Genomic DNA, 19,316 nt, shown 5'->3' on the forward strand with positions numbered 1-19,316 from the left:
CCATTGGGGAGTGGGTTTTGCTACACTTTTGTGTGGTCCACCCATTTCAGTACCACATGTCCACTGTACAGGGCACACTGTTGTAGTAGCCATGTAGACTCTGCAGTCCTATCACCTGTTTGTCATGTGAATTAACTTTGTAACCGTATAGAGCCTACATGATATGCTACCCTTGTAGTGCAGTGATACAATCCCACTCCCAGGAACCATAGTCAAACACACTCCTCTATTCACTACTGCCTATGTCAGGAAGTGGTCTGCAAACCGGCTCATGCATGGAACCCACAGTGTGGAAGCAGCTGACTGCATGACAGCCTGCCAAACAGTCTGGAGTGGTGTGACACAGTATCTTGTCCTGGGTCCACTCTTGTATGTTATCTGTGGCTCTGACTTCCAGCCCAACACAACTGAACTGTGGTTAACAATGTTTGCAGACAATTGCAAATTGGGGGCTATGTGTACATTGCCAGAATATGTATACATCTTGCATGCCATCAACACTGACACCTTCGACTTTTGTCAGAACATTGTCCATAGTGTCAGTGTCACGAAATGTGTTGTCCACAAATGACCACATCAGTGGTTGACCAATGGACACAGATGTCCACACAGGAGGTCTGTGAACACAGCTTGACAGCAACCTCCCTTCTGACCACCACATTGCCACTGTGGATGGAAAGTCTTCCCATGTGGTGCATTCCATAACTAAGGGTGTGTCATCCATGAATGAAGATGTCAGTGTTTCCCATACTCCGTGCTCCTTAGGCCAATCAGCAGGTACAATGGCCATTAGCCATGTAACTCACTGGCCACCTTATATAGGGAGAAAGACAAACACACACACACACACACGCATATATATATATATGTGTGTGTGTGTGTGTGTGTATGTGTGTATACAACACATGAATGTTTCCACACATCTGTCTAATGAGCAGACTGCATGATAACTGTGAAATGACACTAATACTTACTACAGCTCGGATGATGTAGTGCTATATTTTGTGACTCCAGTGTACAGGTTCCAGGGTCCAATTCCTTCTATGGCTGTTTTTTTTTTCCTGGGCAGAACAAGGTCTGCTGCATACACAGTGATAGCATACCACTGCTTACTAACACTTACTGATGTCTCTCGCCTTAGTAGTACCTTAGTACAAGTATCACCCAAGAACCTCTGTGACATATATGATAAATGAATAACACTGTAGTAGAAAGAAATACATGGGTAGGAGTTGTCCTCACAGCCCTGGCAAATGAAAATTGTGTGAATGTGTGCGTGTGTGTGTGTGCGTGCGTGTGTGTGTGTGTGTGTGTGTGTGTGTGTGTGTGTAGGTTAAAGATAAGATTTGGGGTAACTCACACTCAGTACACTTCACATTGCACTACTTTATCAGTTGTGCAGATGTCACTCACCTTAGGCAGACTTTTTGTGAGGTCTGAGCCCTGTAGACTATGTGGTGCATGTAGTAACCATGTCACATTACAGTTCAATGCCCTAGTTAGGTAGAGGATCAACTTTCAGTCATGCCACATGTGTGTGTATATTTGTGTATGGTAAATTACCCTGAGGTTTCTCGCACCCACTAAAACACTCATTGCCATACTTTACATGGGCTGCTGATGTTCCTCATCTTAGAAGTACCTTTAGACAATATCCACTGTAAAAGCACCGTAGCACGTGCAATAAAGGCGTAACATGATAGTAGCTATAACTAGATAGGTAGGGTTCTAATCTCACTGATGGCAAGTGTGTGTGTGTGTGTGTGTGTGTGTGTGTGTGTGTGTGTGTGTGTGTGTGTGTGTGTGTGTGTGTGTGTGTGTGTGTGTTGACAGTATCCTGTGTGTGTAATAACAGGATGTATTGGTGTGTATGTTTTGCTAATCTATTTTATTGATGTCCTACTATATGTCCCACTGTCCACATTACAAGGCCAACAGTTGTCACACACTGTAGGTCTATGTGTAGACACTCTACAGCTGTGAAAGGACTATGTGACAGTATGGTATGGGTAACATGATAGGCAGCGCTTCTATTCATCATAGACCATACTCCACTCATAGAGAAACATTTGGCCAAGAATCAAACTGTAGAGCAGTAGTACCCTTGTAAACCGTATCACACATAGAACCCATGGTGTGAATGCAGTGGACCCCATGTCAAACAGCTGACCACACATGACTTGTGTCCTACAGGGTGTGGACCTGGGTCCTAGCATGGTTGCAATCTACACCTCAGAGGTGAAGGCAAACACAAAGGCACCCTGGCTGACAATGTTTGCAGACAACTGTTAGGTGGGTGCTATCATGACTCACCCATGAAATACTGTAGTGTAACAAACTAGTTAGGTAGGAGTTCTAATCCCAGTCCTGGCAACTGTAAAAATGTGTGTGTGTGTGTGTGTGTGTGTGTGTGTGTGTGTGTGTGTGTGTGTGTGTGTGTGTGTGTGTGTCTGACAACAGTATCCTGTGTAGGTGTTGCTGTGATTGTGTAATATGATCCACTGGGGGTTGGGTTTTGCTAAATTATTTTATTGATGACCTAGTATATGTTTCAACATCCACATTACAAGCCCAAAAGTTGTCAACCACTGTACAGGTAGGAGATGACAATTTATAGCCCTAAATGTGTTGTGCCATGTGCAATGAGTATGTGACAGTATGGAATAGTTAATAATATAGGCAGCCCTTGTAATACTCAGAGACCACTCAGCACTCAGGAATTGTACACAAACACATCAACCCCTATATCACAACATCCCTCGCAAACAGCAACACAAATAGTACCCATGGTGTGATAGCAGTGTACTCCATGTCAAAATGATTGCCACACATGACTGGTACAGACCCATGTCCTTCCATGTTTCGGATCTATCCAGCAAGTAAATGGATATAGTCACCCTGTCCCCTCCTCTCAGTAGGCCAGCCAATGTGTACAGTAGCCCTTTAGCCATGTACCCCACTGGACACACGCAACAACTGTAGAGGCTGCAAATGTAACCCTCAAAGGGAAGACCATGCCTTGCACACATGCCCTGCATGGACAGACTCCAGTAACTGTAAGGAATCCCAATATCATACTGTCTATGTAGGTGCAATCACTACCTGAGTTACACACCCATGTCTCACTGAACTATGTCAGGAATGCTACATCTGAAGAAACCAATCTGTCCACACAACATGGCCCAGAGACCCCAATCACATGTCCACACTCCAAAGGACATGCTTGTGATACAGGTTCACAACCCAGACACTGTCCATGGTATAGAATATACATCACATACATGTAAAGTAATGCACATCATTGGTCATCCACAATAGACATCTGGATGACTGGACGGGGAATACAGTACCCACCCCTGGGGATCGGTCCAGTAGGTATACTCATTATACACACTGGGGAATATTTTCATGTGGCCTGATGCTAGGGTATTCCCTTGGGCTAACCTTGTAGAGCCTTCATGGCCATTCACCTACTACACACCTATGATGCCGTGAACCAATGGATCTCAGTACTGGCAAGTGTGTGTGTGTGTGTGTGTGTGTGTGTGTGTGTGTGTGTGTGTGTGTGTGTGTGTGCATGCACACAGACACACCATGTGGCTGCCCTACCCTGATGTTTTTAGGTCTGCTGTGGCCTGTACATGGCAGGGTGTACAGTTTACCACCTCTGGCCACAGACATGGGAACTGGATCTACAAAGCGTATCATGTGCACCACCAGTGAGAAGGCCAGAGATAGTACTGCTTCCTGATGGTGATTTGTATGTCTGCTGGATCTGCAACCCTGTTGGAACCATCCAGGACCACGTATGGCCTGCCACATCTTGGCATGGATAGCACACCAACCTCACTAGTGCTAGTGTGACTGCCCATACAGGAGCATGATCATGCATGGCAACATGCATGCCCAGCTAATTGTGCTTCTGAGCTACCTTCATGTGGCTGCTGCCTCCCGTCTGCCATACCTTCAAGCACAGATATCCTATGATGGAGAAGTGCCATGACCTGACCCCACCGTCTCTCTGAGATCTCATTGCCCTCACGTATGAGTGCAATGAGTTCACATAAATCTCCACGGACACCAGGGAGATGTTATTCCACCAGCCGGCACACTTGTCTGGTGTTGCATTCATCACGTGCCTATGCATCCATTACAGACCGAAACATGTGCCTCATTACTGCAGCAGTAGTACTCTCAACATGAGCTGGATGGGCAACCATATTCCTCCAAGCATCACTGCCCGCTTGCCTATGTGGGACCTTGCCAGCATTCTGGCTATGGCTAGTGCCTGGCTTCTCACTTGCCATAGTCACCATACTTGCATGTTCTGTGCTAGCACCCAGATATCCTTCTATTGTGGCGACTGGTGACAGGGAATTTGTGGGCATTGTAACTGTGTGTGGGGATGGGGTTTATATAGGTGGCATGCCAACCGATGACACAGCTGCAGCCTCTCACAACCCCCCACATGTGCCTCACTATGGGTATCATCATAGTCAGAATTTCCAAAAAATGTAATGTCACTTACCCACCGGGAGGGACTGCAACCACCATGGCCACCTGTGAGAAACAGACAACATATGTACATTACTATCGGCGCTATATAGTTTTCTGGTACACACACACACACACACACACACACACACACACACACACACACACACACACACACACACGCATGCACACTCAGTAACACTCACACACTTAGTCACACACACACATGTGAGGTGTCCCAGAGGCATTACACAGACCTCGCATTAAGCAACAGATGACAGTCATAACACACACTCAAACCCAAAGAGACACACTCTGGACCAGACATCAACATCATGCAGTGCATACCTTCTGACTTACCTTAACTACAAATGTACACCACTGGGATATGTTGATTGTTTTTAGTTGGTGGTGAGCCTTCGCCTACAACACACTGCACCCATGTAAACATTACTGCTGTTCATCTGTTTAGCACTGTGGCCAAATCTATGGAACATACCTACCAACGGTACAGAGTTTCCAGGAATATCTACATATGTGGTTCATCTTTCCTGTCTGCTGCATATACCTGCTATGTTGGTCATAGCTTATACCTGCTATGTTGGCCTGATACATTACTGGTTACTCCAGTGGATTGGTTACCCTACATAATGTCATACTGTGGTTTGAAGATGGCATAACCTGCAGTACATGTATGTGAAACCAAGGGCAGTTACTGAAACAACTTCGCAAGCTTACATTGGATATAGTAAGTGTAGAAACCCTTTTTAGCATGCAATGATTTAGTGACAGATCACATGAGACAACAGTGATATTGCTATAATATTTCCAACATTTCATATGACATATAACCTGTGCACTCGAAAAGGAGAACATACACATCAGGTAGGGTTAAGATATTGTACATGATATGACTACAATAGCTGGGTTGCATAGGGGTGCACACCTGTAAACTGATATTTTGGTAAAACACCTGTTCATCTCATCACAGCATTCAGTACTCTTGGGAAGGTGTGTATCAGCATGGCACATCTTGGCATGGCAATGTTTGTACACTCTCCCTTGGAGAACACCTCAAATCTGACAGACTGCAAAGCCATCCCCTGTGTACAGCATTTGTCAGGTCACCACACAGATTGTGTATTGTATGTAGGTTTGGACTCTGCCTTTACCACTGCAGACTGTTGATCATGTTCTTGTGAAGCCATCCTTTTGTCCAGTGGATGTAAGGTGTGGGAGATTGCTGTGTCCAATGTTAGAATACCTCGCTACACACAGGTATATTGCAGACACCAGAAGGACTATAGCCACAAGGGACTGGTGTTTGAAACTGGTCATAATACACTCCAAATCAGCTACAGCCCCAGTACAACATTGTGAACAGCACACCTACAGCAGGACACTGCCATCAGCCTGCTTCCCTGTGTGGGTAGTGTGCTTCTGCTGTTGTGCAGTGGTTTTATATGTCCAAAATGACATGGTCACATTGTGGACAAAGACAGTTTAACATCGGTCTGATAACATCTTAACACATTTACACACATGCTTTTTGAAAAGCTAATATCTTGTTGTCCATAAGTTACCCAGGACTAGATTGTTTGTTGGGAGGAACAGCTGCCATCTTCCAAACACAACATATAGCCAAGACATGTGAAGACCATGTAAGATTGTTGTCACATGTGGTACACACACAGTACTTGCCAGAGATGTCTAGCACTTCTCTGCTGTATGGCTCCTGGCAGCCTCCCTAGACATTGTTGGTATTGTATCTTCCACATATATGTAGGGACGTCCACTTCTTCACAATGTCACTGTTGCACCATATGTGGTACACCTTTACATGAGTATCTGCACTGTGTTCCATGGCATATGCATTGAAGTGGGTATGCTTCTGTAGCCTTCTCCAGGCTGATACCTTTATAACGTGTGATCCCTTTGCAGCATGTTAAGCTGTATGTGAACCATAGCTTTTGCTGTAGCAGGCAACTGTGGCTCTGTTAGGATATCCTACGTATGTGAGCTAAGTTTTATTTGCAGTTAATCCAAGAGTCCGTAATTGATGGCAGGTGTGTATCATACACTGCTATGGTTTTGTCACATGGTGCTACACCACAGTATGAGTATCATCCTGTGCACACATATGCATCTAGTTTATTGTTATTGGACAATGTCCATGTCACATACTTGTTCCACTAACAGATTTGTTTGTTTGTTTGTCTATTGCATTGTACAGATTATAGGTCACAGGAAAAGTTGGATATATGTTTGGTCTTCTGTATTGTGGTCACATTGTCATATATCAGAAATACCTGCCATTCTAACAGGTGTATACACCTTTCATATGCACTGTATAACAGCACTGTGTACAATATGTCCCTACTCCTGGCCCTTTGTCCCCACATTTTGGCAATCTTTATCCATATGTCCTGCAATTATTGGTTTGTGAGGTAGGTATGCTACAGATATGTGACATCACATGCAAATAGTCCCCTGTGATATCCACTGTGATATTAGTCCGTGAACCCCAGCACAAGTGATCATGCAGATATTGCCAGATGGCTGTGTGTAACACCTTAACATGCTTGGGGTAGTGGTGAGCCAAAATAGTAAAATCTCATACTCACCGGCTTCAGGCTGCTGTACCTCATGTAGAGTTGAGGGACCTAGGTAGTAGAGAGGGAGAGGTATTGTTAGCTGATTCACAATATGCACTGGTCCATGATTACTGTTATATTTCTGCACAGGTACAGTATAAACTATAAGTTATTACACAGTTTGCTGTCCTTCACCATAGATATGCACTTGTGTGCGTTACTAAACCCCACCCACTGATTTTATTAAGTTATCAGTTTTGCAGTTTTTTTCCGAGGTAGTCCATTGGTCCATGAAGGGCCTGTTTTTAAAGGAGTCCTGTGGAGAAAAGATACATGAACAACAATATAATATGAAGACTCATTTACTGTTATGCAATAGTATTGAAGAATGATGGTATTACATAACATTATAAAAAATCTACAATTGCAGTGAAAATATGGTTACAAATGTAAATGGTACTATCACACACATGTATCAGTCAACTAGAATGAGAAAACTGCATTGCTGCTTAATCCTCTTACATTTGTTAGAATGTTAAATAACACAAGGGTCAACATTACAGTTTCACATGAAATCTTAGCATAAAGTAGGATGGGTGATAACAGGTGACAGTGTTGAATGTAAGATGGGTGGGACAATAACAAAATAAGTAAACAAAGTAGAGCAAGAGTACAAGTAAATAACACAAATGAAGATGGTAGTAGTCAGAGAAGCTCAGCATGTTGAAAAAAGATGGAAGTAAAGGAGTGTGAGAAATGGGGAAAAACAGGCGTGTCATTTGTGATGAGAGCAGGAACATTCCCAGAGGCTTTTAGGATGGGAATGAAGCAAGGTCTTAAAGGTGGAGTGGTTGTCCGTAGAACCAAGAAGAGGTGGCAGGGATTTCCAGAGGTGAGCTAGGGAAAAGGATGGTAGGTGTCTGCCTGGAGGATGAGCAGGCTTCTGCAGTCACTGAAAATTTTGATTATTGGATCTTAGAATTCTGTTGGGTATCTGCATTTTGTAGGAGGAGGCAAGGGAGGGGTAGATGGAGGGATTACAGATGAGCTTATGGGCATGAGTAGGTTGAATGTAGGTGAGATGGTTGGGAGGTTCAAGCCAATGTAGTTTGTGTAGGGCATTGCAGTGGTGGTAGTTAGATTTAGAGCTGGTAGCAAACTTAGACATTTTCTCATAACAGGAGGATAGCTTTGTTTTTAGGGAAGAGGGAAGGCTGGTAAGAAGTGGGCCACCATATAGGAGACAATGAATAAGGAAGGCGCAACCATGGTGGGCCATGTTTTTCACTGTTTGGACAGTGTCATCCCAAAATGCAGTCCTCTCCCGTAGATTTTGGTGACCCTGACTAAAAAGGATGGCATACTTCTGCAGGATGCCCTCAGTTACGGCCGCATTTTCCTGCTCAGTATAGTCTTGCTGCCATGGTATGGCACCTGGAAGACATAAACAGGCAAACACATCAAAGGACCTCAGAAATTGCACAGAATGTTTTACATCGACAGCACATGACTAATTATCTACAGGGTGCACTACACAGAGACACATGCAATGCAGCAGTGTATGAACACGCATTCTACTCCTGGTCCTGTTGTGTCATATTCCCGCCTATGAGGCCTAGTACATGTCATAAACCACCATTCACATTTGTGTAGAAGGGAGACAGTGTCTGTGTTCCTTGCAGATGGGCTGTCAATGCTGTTCAAGCTTGGCTTGCATACAGTATGCAATGGAGCTGGAAGCATATGTCTGAGTTCATGTAGGTTGTAGACTGGAATGTTCTGAGTCCCCAAGGTGACTTGCTAGTTTTACATTTCAGTGGGCAGTTTTCACCTGATCCATGATGATGATGGTAAGGGTGCGTGTGGTGTGCATATCCATCTGTAGTGATGTTTGGCCTACACATGTCTGCACCAGGTTGGCTGTAGAGAAGTAGGATTGTCAGATACATGAATCAGGTAGATAGGAGTATAAGGGAATGGGGTGCATGGCAAAAAGATTGGTGGCAAAGACTAGGGATGGTGCATCTGAATGGTTGTATGTACAGTTGGATAGCAAGGATGGAGAGTTAGGACCTATACCAATTGGCTAGACAGAGGCACAGAGATAGGAGGGATGTGCAGAAAATAAGTGTGATAAAGGATAATGTTGGAAATGTACTCATAAGTGAGGAGAGTGTGTATAGCAGATGGAAACAGTACTTTGATGGTCTGATAATGAGAGAGAGAGAGATGAAATATGATGTAGGTTTGGTGAATCAGGAAGTGGAACAGATCATCACAGATGAAGTAAGGATTGCTACGAAGAGGTGTAGCATTGGTAAGGCTGTTGGTCCACAACACATACATGTGGACTCCTAGGTTCATAGGTTCATGGGTAGGTACTAGGCTATCACCCTAAGGGCCTATACAAGCCTAGCCAAAAAGGTACCCTGGCTTTCGCACCCAAGAAAATTATTTTTCCTGTGCCCCTGTCGAGCAGAGCCACAGAGGAGATCCCCAGGGTGAATTTCCTATTTCCCATCCAATCATCAAGATTTTTTTTGAAGAGTGCTAATGAGGAGCTTTGTTTGATATAGATAGGTAGTTTGTTCCAGAGTATGGGAAGTCTCTGGGAGAGCATGCCTGTTTATTGTGGTGACAAGGTTTAGGTCCCTAGAGCATGTAGCTTGGAGGGATTGGGATTTCTTTAAGTGGAGTATGTCCAACAGCTCTGGGTTTGACATAGCTTTGCATGTTAGGCAGAGATCGCCTCTGAGTAGGCGATATGCGATGGAGTAATGCTGGATTTTTTTTTAGATGGTCTGCATAAGGCATCTGTTTAAGGTCAGTAATCCTCTTTGTATGGCATTTCTGCGGCCTTTCCAGTTGTTGTAGATGTCTTGTGAGGTAAGGTACATACCAAAAGGGGTGTTGTACTCTATAATGGGTCTAATGAGTGACGAGTAGAGGGGAACAATGATCTCTTTTTTCCTGGATGAGAAACATTTTGTGATGAGGTGTGCCACGTAGAAGGATTTCTTGACTACTGTGGTGATGGGATTATCAAAGGAGAGACTACTGTCCACCTGTGTCCCAAGGTCTCTTATCACACTTTCGGTGTTAAGTAGACTACCACCTATGTGGTAGCTCATGGGTATGGAGTTTTTACAAGGGGATAACAATGCACTTTTTGGCAATGAGCTTGAGGCCATGGCTTTAACACCAGGCATCTGTCTCAATGAGGCCCTTTTGTAGGATGTCCACATTGTTAGGAGTTTCAATTATGGCTTCTAGATTGCAGTCATCTGTGAACTTCATTAGCCAAAGAGCTTCTCTGTTAGCCTGTACTTCAGAAAAGTAGATACCAAACAGGAGAGGACCCAGGACTGAACCCTGTGGTACTCCACTTGTCAAGGGTCTGAAGTCGGATTTGGAGTCTGCTACTTTCACAGTATGGGTTCTGTCAGTTCGCCAGTTGGAAACCCATCTTGTGATATAGGGGTTTATACCTAGTTTAGTGAGTTTATCTATAATTCCAGAGTTGGGGATGGTGTCAAAAGCCTTGGTGAGATCTAGATAGACTGTGTGACTCACCTTACCCTGGTCTATGGCTTTGGTGATTGCTTCAAAGAAGCCAATCAGGTTTAGTAGACATGATCTGCTTTTTACAAACCCAAACTGGGTGGGGTCCAGAATTTGGAGATAAACAAATGTCTTTGTTTATAAGTTCCATTATGATATGTTCCATGGCCTTGCAGACCAGGCTCATTAGGCTAATGGGGCAGCAGTTCCCAGGGTCCATGGTGGCTTTCCATTGTGGAGTGGGGTAACCATTACTGTGCACCATTCAGTGGTCACAAATCCTAAGGTGAGGCTATGACTGAACATAGTGCTTAGGTGGGGTGCCAGTACATTCTGTAGTTCATGCAGAACGCAGCCTGGGATGTTGTCAGGTCCCATGGATACTGTGTTTATGGCTTTGGAGAGTGTGGTTTTTACCTGTGCAACCATGAGTACAGGAACTTTGCATTCTTCTGGTATAGAGATGGGCCCTTTAGGGGGGTGAGGGGGGTAAAGTTAGCACTGAACCTATCTGCCAGGATGTTGGCAATATCAGTTGGTTCTGTATATTTGGTGCCATTGTGCTGTAACTCAGAGCAGATCTGACTGTTGCCATTGAGATTCTTGATATAGCTATAGAATGCTTTGTGGTTGTCTTTAGAATCAGTGGCGATTTTGTTTTCATAACTAGCTTTGGAGGATTTTATGAGGGATTTCAGCTTCTTACTGAGGCTGACCAGGGAGTTCTTCCAGTCATCGGATTTTACTCTTTTTTTGCAACAGTTTCTTTCTTCTGTTGTAGAGTTTGTTTATGGCAGGGGACCACCAGATTGGCTTAGTTTTTTTGGAGGACAGCATCTTGGTTCTGTTAGGGATAGCAAGATCCCTGCACTTGTGTAAGTGCTTATAAAGTGCATTTGTGTAGGATTCAGCAGTTGTACCTTTATTGTCCATCTGCATGGATGTTGTGAAGTTTGCCACTCCTGTCTTAAGAAGCGTGAAGTTGGCTTTTGAGAAATTTTTTACTGTGGTTTCCCTAATGGGGGGTGGGGGCAGGATGTGATGTCTAGGCTGATTAGTTTGTGGTCAGATCTGGCCAATGAGGAGTTGACCTCTGGTGTGGAACACCGATCACCCATGTTGGTAATGACCAGGTCTAGGATATTGCTGCCCCTGGTGGAGGTGTGGATAAGTTGATCCAAGACATTGGAATTTATGAATTCCAGAAAACGTTGAGCAAAAGAGGCAATCCTTGCATTGTTTAGGAGAAATGTCAGTGGTCTTGTTAACCAGATTGCTTCCTGTGATCTTGGAATGCAAGAGGATGCATGAGAAGTGTAGACAATTTGTTTGTGTACTGATTATGAGAATAATGGTGGTGTGCAGAGCTGTAGTAACTACAGATGGATAACATTGATCAGTCACAGCATGGGGTGATGGTAAAGGGTGGTGGATGGTAGGTTAAGAAGGGTGGTGAGGGTTCCTGCTCAGCAGTATGGTTTCATGCCAGAAAAGATCAGTGGAGATGTGATATTTGCTATGAAAGTGTGGATGGAGACTTACAGATGAGGTCAGAAGTAACTGCATTGTGTCCTTGTGGACTTACACACAGCATATGACAAGATGGCTAGAGGGGGGTTGTGGTACTGTATGGGGAGGTCAGGAGTGGCAGAGGAATCTGTAAGAGTGCTACAGGATATGTACAAGGCTAGTGTGACAGCTGTGATTTTTGGTTTGGGAGTGACAGGTGCATTTAAGGTGGAGGTGGAAGTACATCACGGATCAGCTGTGAGTCCTTTTTTATTTGCAGTGGTGATGGACAGGTTGGCAGGCATGATCAGACAGGGGTCCCTGTTGACTGTGATGTTTGCAGATGACATAGTGTTCTGTAGTAGAGTGTAGGTAACTGGTTGAGGAGACCCTGGAGAGGGTGAGTTATGGTCTAGGGTAGGGAGGACTGTCGGTCAGCAAGACTAAGACAGGATATCTGTGTCTGAATGGAAGGGAGGATGAAGGAATGCTGAGGATGCAGGGTATACAGTTTGCAAAGGTGGATAACTTTAAATACATGGGAACAACTGTTCAGAGTACTGGGGAGTGTGGGGGAGAGGTACAGAAGAGAGTGAAGGCAAAATGCAGGTGGTGGAGAAGAGTGCCAGGTGTGATTTGTAACAGACAAGTACCATTACACCATTAAGAGTGGCAGTGAAGGTCTACAAGAGGGTGGGGAGCCCAGTATGTTATATTGGTTGTGGACGGTGGCATTGCATAATATGGCAGGAGTCAGAGCTGGATGTGGCAGAGTTAATGACATTACAATTTGCACTGGGTGTGAAGAGGGTGTACAGGAGTAGGAACATGTATGTTAGGTGGTCAGTCCAGGTTGGATGGCTTGGGGCCAAAGGCAGAGAGCGGCAAGATTATATGTTTGTCATGTGATGAGTAGCTATGCTTAGTATATTTGTGAAAGTATGCGGCTGCCAGGTAAGAGGAAAATGGGAAGGCCTGAGATAAGGTGTTTGTATGTGTTGATAGCAGACATTCAGCTGGTTGGTGTGAAAGAGCAAGATGCAGAGAACTGGGAGACATGTAGTCAGATTATCTGCTGTGGCAACCCCTAATGGGAACAGCCAATTGAAAAGTAAGGAGATGTTGTAATGTTGGTGTTCACAGGTTATCAATTATTTGCCAGACATTACACAACTGTTTGCGTACATAACTACAAACCTGAGGCACACTAGACAGTTGAATGGTATGAACTCATTATATCATATGCAGTTCGACTCACACAGCTCCAACAGTATTTCACTATGCAAAAACCCTGTACAGGTCCCTCACATTTCTGATACAAACATGTATATCATACTAGTATTCACAATTAACATATGGATAAATGAACATCCCAGTAGCTGGCCCAGGACTGTCAAAGTCAGTATTATAGGTTCATAGGTTCATACTAGGCTATCTGCCCTAGGGCATTTATAAGCCTAGCCAGAGTGTGTTTGTCTTTCACCACCCATTTTAAATGAATTTTGCTATGCCCTTTTTCAACACACACTCCAGTAGTACTAATATGTGCATATAACAGGTGCGTGAGCTGTGTTCTATGTCAGTACAGACAGACACAGATGCTATGGCCATAGGTTGTGATCAGCAGTATATCAGTACAGCAAGTGTTGTTGAGCGATATTTGTTGAACTTCCTATTTACTCCTTTTACATTTCTTCTACTATGTTCCATTACATGATTAGTTGTTTCACATACCTTTTTTTTCCTGTTTCAGTTGCTGTATTTCCCAGGTAGACAGGTGTGTCTCACAGGTTGTTTGTTGTAGTTTCTATGTGATTATTGTCCTGTTTGTTGGGTTTCTTTCTTTAGCTGATGGCCTGTGCATGAATTGGAGTCACCCACTTGCTAATTGCATGTGGAGCAGCTGTGGTATCATTCCTATAGCATGGAAACACACTCCTATAACTAAGTACTTCATGCGGGCATTGGCCCTTTTCCTTAATTGTGAGCAGGACTTCATGTGGGTGTCTGACAAACAGTATCACAGAGGGTAGTTGGAAATACCTCTTACAACAAACACTGCGGAGGCAGGCCAACAGACTGGAGGATATTCCAGACATGGGGAGAGAATGTAAGTATTGCTGTTATGCATTTGGAGTGATGTTAGGTTAACAGGGTTTGTGTGGATATGGGTGTTGTGCATGATTTAAAGTCTGACATTACAGTGTTATGTGGTTGAAACAACTCTCACCTGTAGGGCTATCATCAGACTGACCAGAGTTTGGTGTCTTACATTTGGTGTGTTACTAACAAATATTTTGTCTTTATACATTCAGTAGTATACTCTGAGGATTGCAGTCAGTAAATGGTAACATCCATGTGTGTTTCTGACTTTATATCCCTCAGGGGAGATATGTTACAACAAACCCTGTTACACCAGCAATTTCTTCAGTTTATAACAGCAATATGTAACTAATGCCCCTGTGTTTGTGCCTCTGTCCCCCAAGTCTGTCACCAGTTCTCCATATGTCATGCATTAAGAGGTGGATATGTACAGTATATCATGTAATTACTTCATTCCTGATAACAACTCAGTGATATACCAGACTGCCAGACATGTTATGTATAGGAAGCCTTATATTTGAGGACCAAACCTGGATATTCTTTTGGAGTCTGTACAGTATTGAGGACTGTGTACTTATGGTGATTGTTGACAGAGTGTCAGTACTGTTTAGCAGTGTATTGTGAATATGTTATTGGGCCTGTGTACAGAGTGGGTAGATGTCAGTTTTATTGATACTTTTCTGTCTGACATTGCATGCTACTCCAGTTTCTGGTACTCTTATCAGCTTATATGTTTGTAGGGCCAGACTGAGACATGTCCCATACCACAGTCAGGCATCATGCTACACTGTGAATTGGGCCAGTATATGTAAGTGTAGTGTGTGACTGGCAAACATGATGATGGGTTTTGTTCACACAGTCCATACACTGTACTATGAATTTGGCTTACCAGAAGGTCACTGTGACTGTGGTGTGATTGGTTGTGCTATGCACTTTCACACTGGTGTCTGTTACTCTGTGCTGTTACATTCCTGTAGTGCCATCTAGATATGCAATTACATATGTGTTCCCCAATAACAAAACTTGTGGGTTGCTATTGTGTCAGTCTGCCTGTAGTTTACACAGTGCTTGGTGACATGCCTAGCAGCTGAGTGTACTTGCACTAGTGTGATGTTATGTCCAGATATTTGTTAGATGTACTGTTGTCTGGCCACCATAGGTGTTGTATATTTCTGACAAATCAGTGGGGTGATGTGTACGTCACTAACTAGTGTGAAGTAAGTGGGCTTGAGAATTGTGCTATTCCATTTCTGATATGTTAGAACAGATAGGAGGGTGTGACTGAATCAACTGTGTCAGTATCATAAACATGTCAGTATTTGTAATATATCCCCATTTTCATGGCTTTAACCCCCCCTTTTCTCAAGCTTGGTCCTGCTTTATTGCACTAAGGGGTTGTGTATATACCTCTTGACTGACCAGATTGTTTCAGACTGTCCAGGTTTATTGCTCATATTTGTAGTCTACTCCACAGACTCATTACTGTGGTTTGTGTGGTACTGCACTGTGATGATGTTAGGATGTCTGCCAGTATGTGATGGTGTAAATTTAAATGTCATAACTGCCTTCCCTCATGACATGTATGTTGACACAGGGCCTGTTACTGTAGCAACATTCTACATTTATAAATGCAATACTTACATATTATGCCCCCCTGCACTGAGATGTGGAGATGCATGGTGCTGAGGTATGACTTCACTACGTGTGTGTGTGTGTGTGTGTGTGTGTGTGTGTGTGTGTGTGTGTGTGTGTGTGTGTCTGTATATATATATATATATATATATATATATATATATATATATATACACACACGCACACGCACACGCACACACACATATATATATATATATATATATATATATATATATATATATATATATATATATATATATATATGCACTATTCACCGTAATAACACGTGAAGAAATTTAACACATAAAACACAGCACTTCTGCTCTATGTCTAATGTGGTACTCGAAACTAATACAAAAGCAAAAACAAAAATAATAAAAATATATTGAAGCAAGTGTTTCGATTGAATGAAGAGAAATAAACTCCAGAACAGATATTTGAGCGCGCTTTCGTTCTTTATTGTATAAGAACTTCTTCAGAAATAAATACAAATGTTAAAAACCAGGTATATGTAGACAAGTCATACAATGGAATTACAGGAACAGCCTATGAGGCAAATCTAATTAGCATGTAAAAAACTCTTCTTTAGGATGCATTTACAATCTTAGCAAGGTGTTAAACAAGCTGTGGGGGTAATAAACTGCAGCCAAGCACCTTAGGCAAACAAAGAAAAACTTGATTAAGCAGTACTCTGTTATAAAAAATGTTACCAGTAGAGCTAAAATAGCAAGTGGCATAATTAAAGATCAAAAAATGCAGTTTTTTCACCAGAGTGTAGTAGTCTGCAAAGGTTAAGCAATACTCTGTTATAAAAATGTTACCAGTAGAGCTAAAATAGCAAGTGGCATAATTAAAGATCAAAAAATGCATTTTTTTTCACAAAGTAAAGCCTGCTGAGTGTAGTAATGTAGAAAATAACTGCTGTTGGTAGCTTTGCATGAGAAGTGTATTAGTTGGAAAGGCAAAGTGTATACAAGACTGTCAGTCACATAACTAAAGTGGTGCAATGCTATCAGAGTGTAGTAGTCTGCAAAGGTTCACTGTAAAATAAAATAAAATGCTGCCCTTCTCTGTGAATCAACCTCAGTTCTAGAGTCCTAACTGTGGGTCATGCTAATGCCCGCACTTTCAGTCTACATTGTCCTTCTGTACGAAAGTGTAGTGTTTTGTAAAGTGCGCACATTCAGACATGTAGCTGCTTAAAAACTGCAGCCATTTGGTTTAAAGTCAAAATCCTAAATTTAAACTGTTGACAGACCAACAGGAAACAAGAAACCATGTGTATTTTAAAAAAAACTGCTACAATTCTTATAATAATTGACTTAGATAACATAAAACTACAATAAACTGCTACTATTCTGAAATACATTGACTTAAATCTGGAGTCAGTAATGTCCGCTCCTTAAGTCCACTTTATTACTCTGTACAAACGAGAAGCATTTGAACCTACAGAAAAGGTAACTTGTGAGACAGTAGAAGCGGACGGTAGAGTAGTATTACTTTGTACAGTTTGGACCATCAGTCATGAAGCTGCTTAGCTGAAAACTGCCGCTGATTTATTGCAGGTGAAATGGAGTTTAAATAGCTGGCTATATTTGCCATTTTAAGGCACATTTGAGGTTTAAGAAGTCATTCAGGCCAGGAGTGGAATCGGCCCCAACAGCAGTTGCCATCTGAGTTCCTTTAACTCAAGTAAAGTGGCATAGTCACCAAAGAAAAGGTTTACCTGCTCTAAAACAAAAAAAATAAATTTTGTGAAAGACATACAAGAAATGGAATGTCTTGCAAGGGCATTGTGGTTGTCATTAGCTCTGATTGCTCCGCAATGTTCTTCAATGCAGTCCGAGAGTTTTCTACCAGTTTTACCTATGTAGAATCTCGGGCAAGATGCACATACCGCAGTATATACAACATTTAGTGAGTTACAGTCAAAATGATGCATGAATTTGTCATGGTAGTTAAGGTGATTGAAGCAGAAACTATCCCCGGTGAGAATGTACTGGCAACAGACACATTTGCTGCATGGAAACATGCCAGTTTGCCCAGTGGTGTTTCGGATGTCTTGAACCAAAAATGCTGAGTCTCTGTTTTTGAAAAACGTTCTCAGGGTTCTGGTCTTTTTATAAGAGAATAAGGGTCCTGTGCCTAAGCAGTGTGATAAAGCTTCCGAGCTGGTGATGATTCTCCAGTTATTATTCAGAACAAGGGGAAGGGACACACATACATCACCACTGGCAAGGTCATCACAGCCACAGGCAGGTGAGGAGTTGGGGGGAAACAGCAGCTGCTGTGGGTGTAGGCAGATGTAGGCATGCTTAATATGCCCTCGCATTGTCTAATAGATAACACATAGCAGACTCATTCACCACCTAAGGGCCTTAAACCTTCCTCCTATGCACATACATATCATAACATTGATGCCAGGCAATGCTCACAGACTTTACTTACCTATGTATTGGCTGTGTATTTCTAACATCAGACAGAGTCAGCCCTTAACTAAAACTGTTGCAACTGCTGGATTTACAAGTTAAGTGTCGAACCTGGAGTATATTGTGTAATAATATGAAAGATTGGTACTTGGTAGTGTAAGCAAGTAAAAGTTGTGTGATTTGTAGAGACATGACTTGAACATGTGACAGCAGAGTCTTATTTGACTTATATGTGTCCATTATTAAGCAGTAGGATCAGGCATCAAAGATTCAGAAAGTCATACCTCTCAAACGTAGTGATGGTCACTGCATGCCCTCAGTTTAGCACCATATGTCTGTAGTGGAAAATCACTAAAGTGAGAAGTTAGAAAGTAATGATACACACTTCAGTATCAGACTTCACAACCCTCACAAGATCATTAACAATAATGATGGAAAAAAGTTTAATGCTATCAACTGTCTAACTTTCTAAGACCAATATAAGTCAAAGGTACAATTATCAATTCAACATCACAAATGCAGATATATTAAACACTAAGTTAGCTATGCACCCTGAGCATCAGACACAAAGCTTATGTATCCCTGAATCTAAAAGATAGAAGACAGGGACATGGCACAGTTATCATCAGTTGCTCAGCGTGTCGGGCGGGAGGGTGCAGGAAACCTAGAATGACACGAATGATAGGTGAGTGTGTGTGTGTGTGTGTGTGTGTGTGTGTGTGTGTGTGTGTGTGTGTGTGTGTGTGTGTGTGTGTGTGTGTGTGTGCGTGTGTTTGTGTGTGTGTGTGTGTGTGTGTGTGTGTGTGTGTGTGTGTGTGTGTGTGTGTGTGTGTGTGTGTGTAAGAAGGAGAAGCAGGCAGACATTTGGATAAAGTAATAAATGGCCAGTTAGAGAAAAATGAGTTTTAAGCTTCACTGCTGAACCATGTAACAGTTGTGTGTGTGCGTGTGTGTGTGTGTGTCTGTATGGGTCTCCCAGGTGAAACTGGTGTGT

Source organism: Protopterus annectens, chromosome 5.part0 (genome assembly GCF_019279795.1).
Source record: "Protopterus annectens isolate FY-2018-M chromosome 5.part0, PAN1.0, whole genome shotgun sequence".
Taxonomy (NCBI): Eukaryota; Metazoa; Chordata; order Ceratodontiformes; family Protopteridae; genus Protopterus; species Protopterus annectens.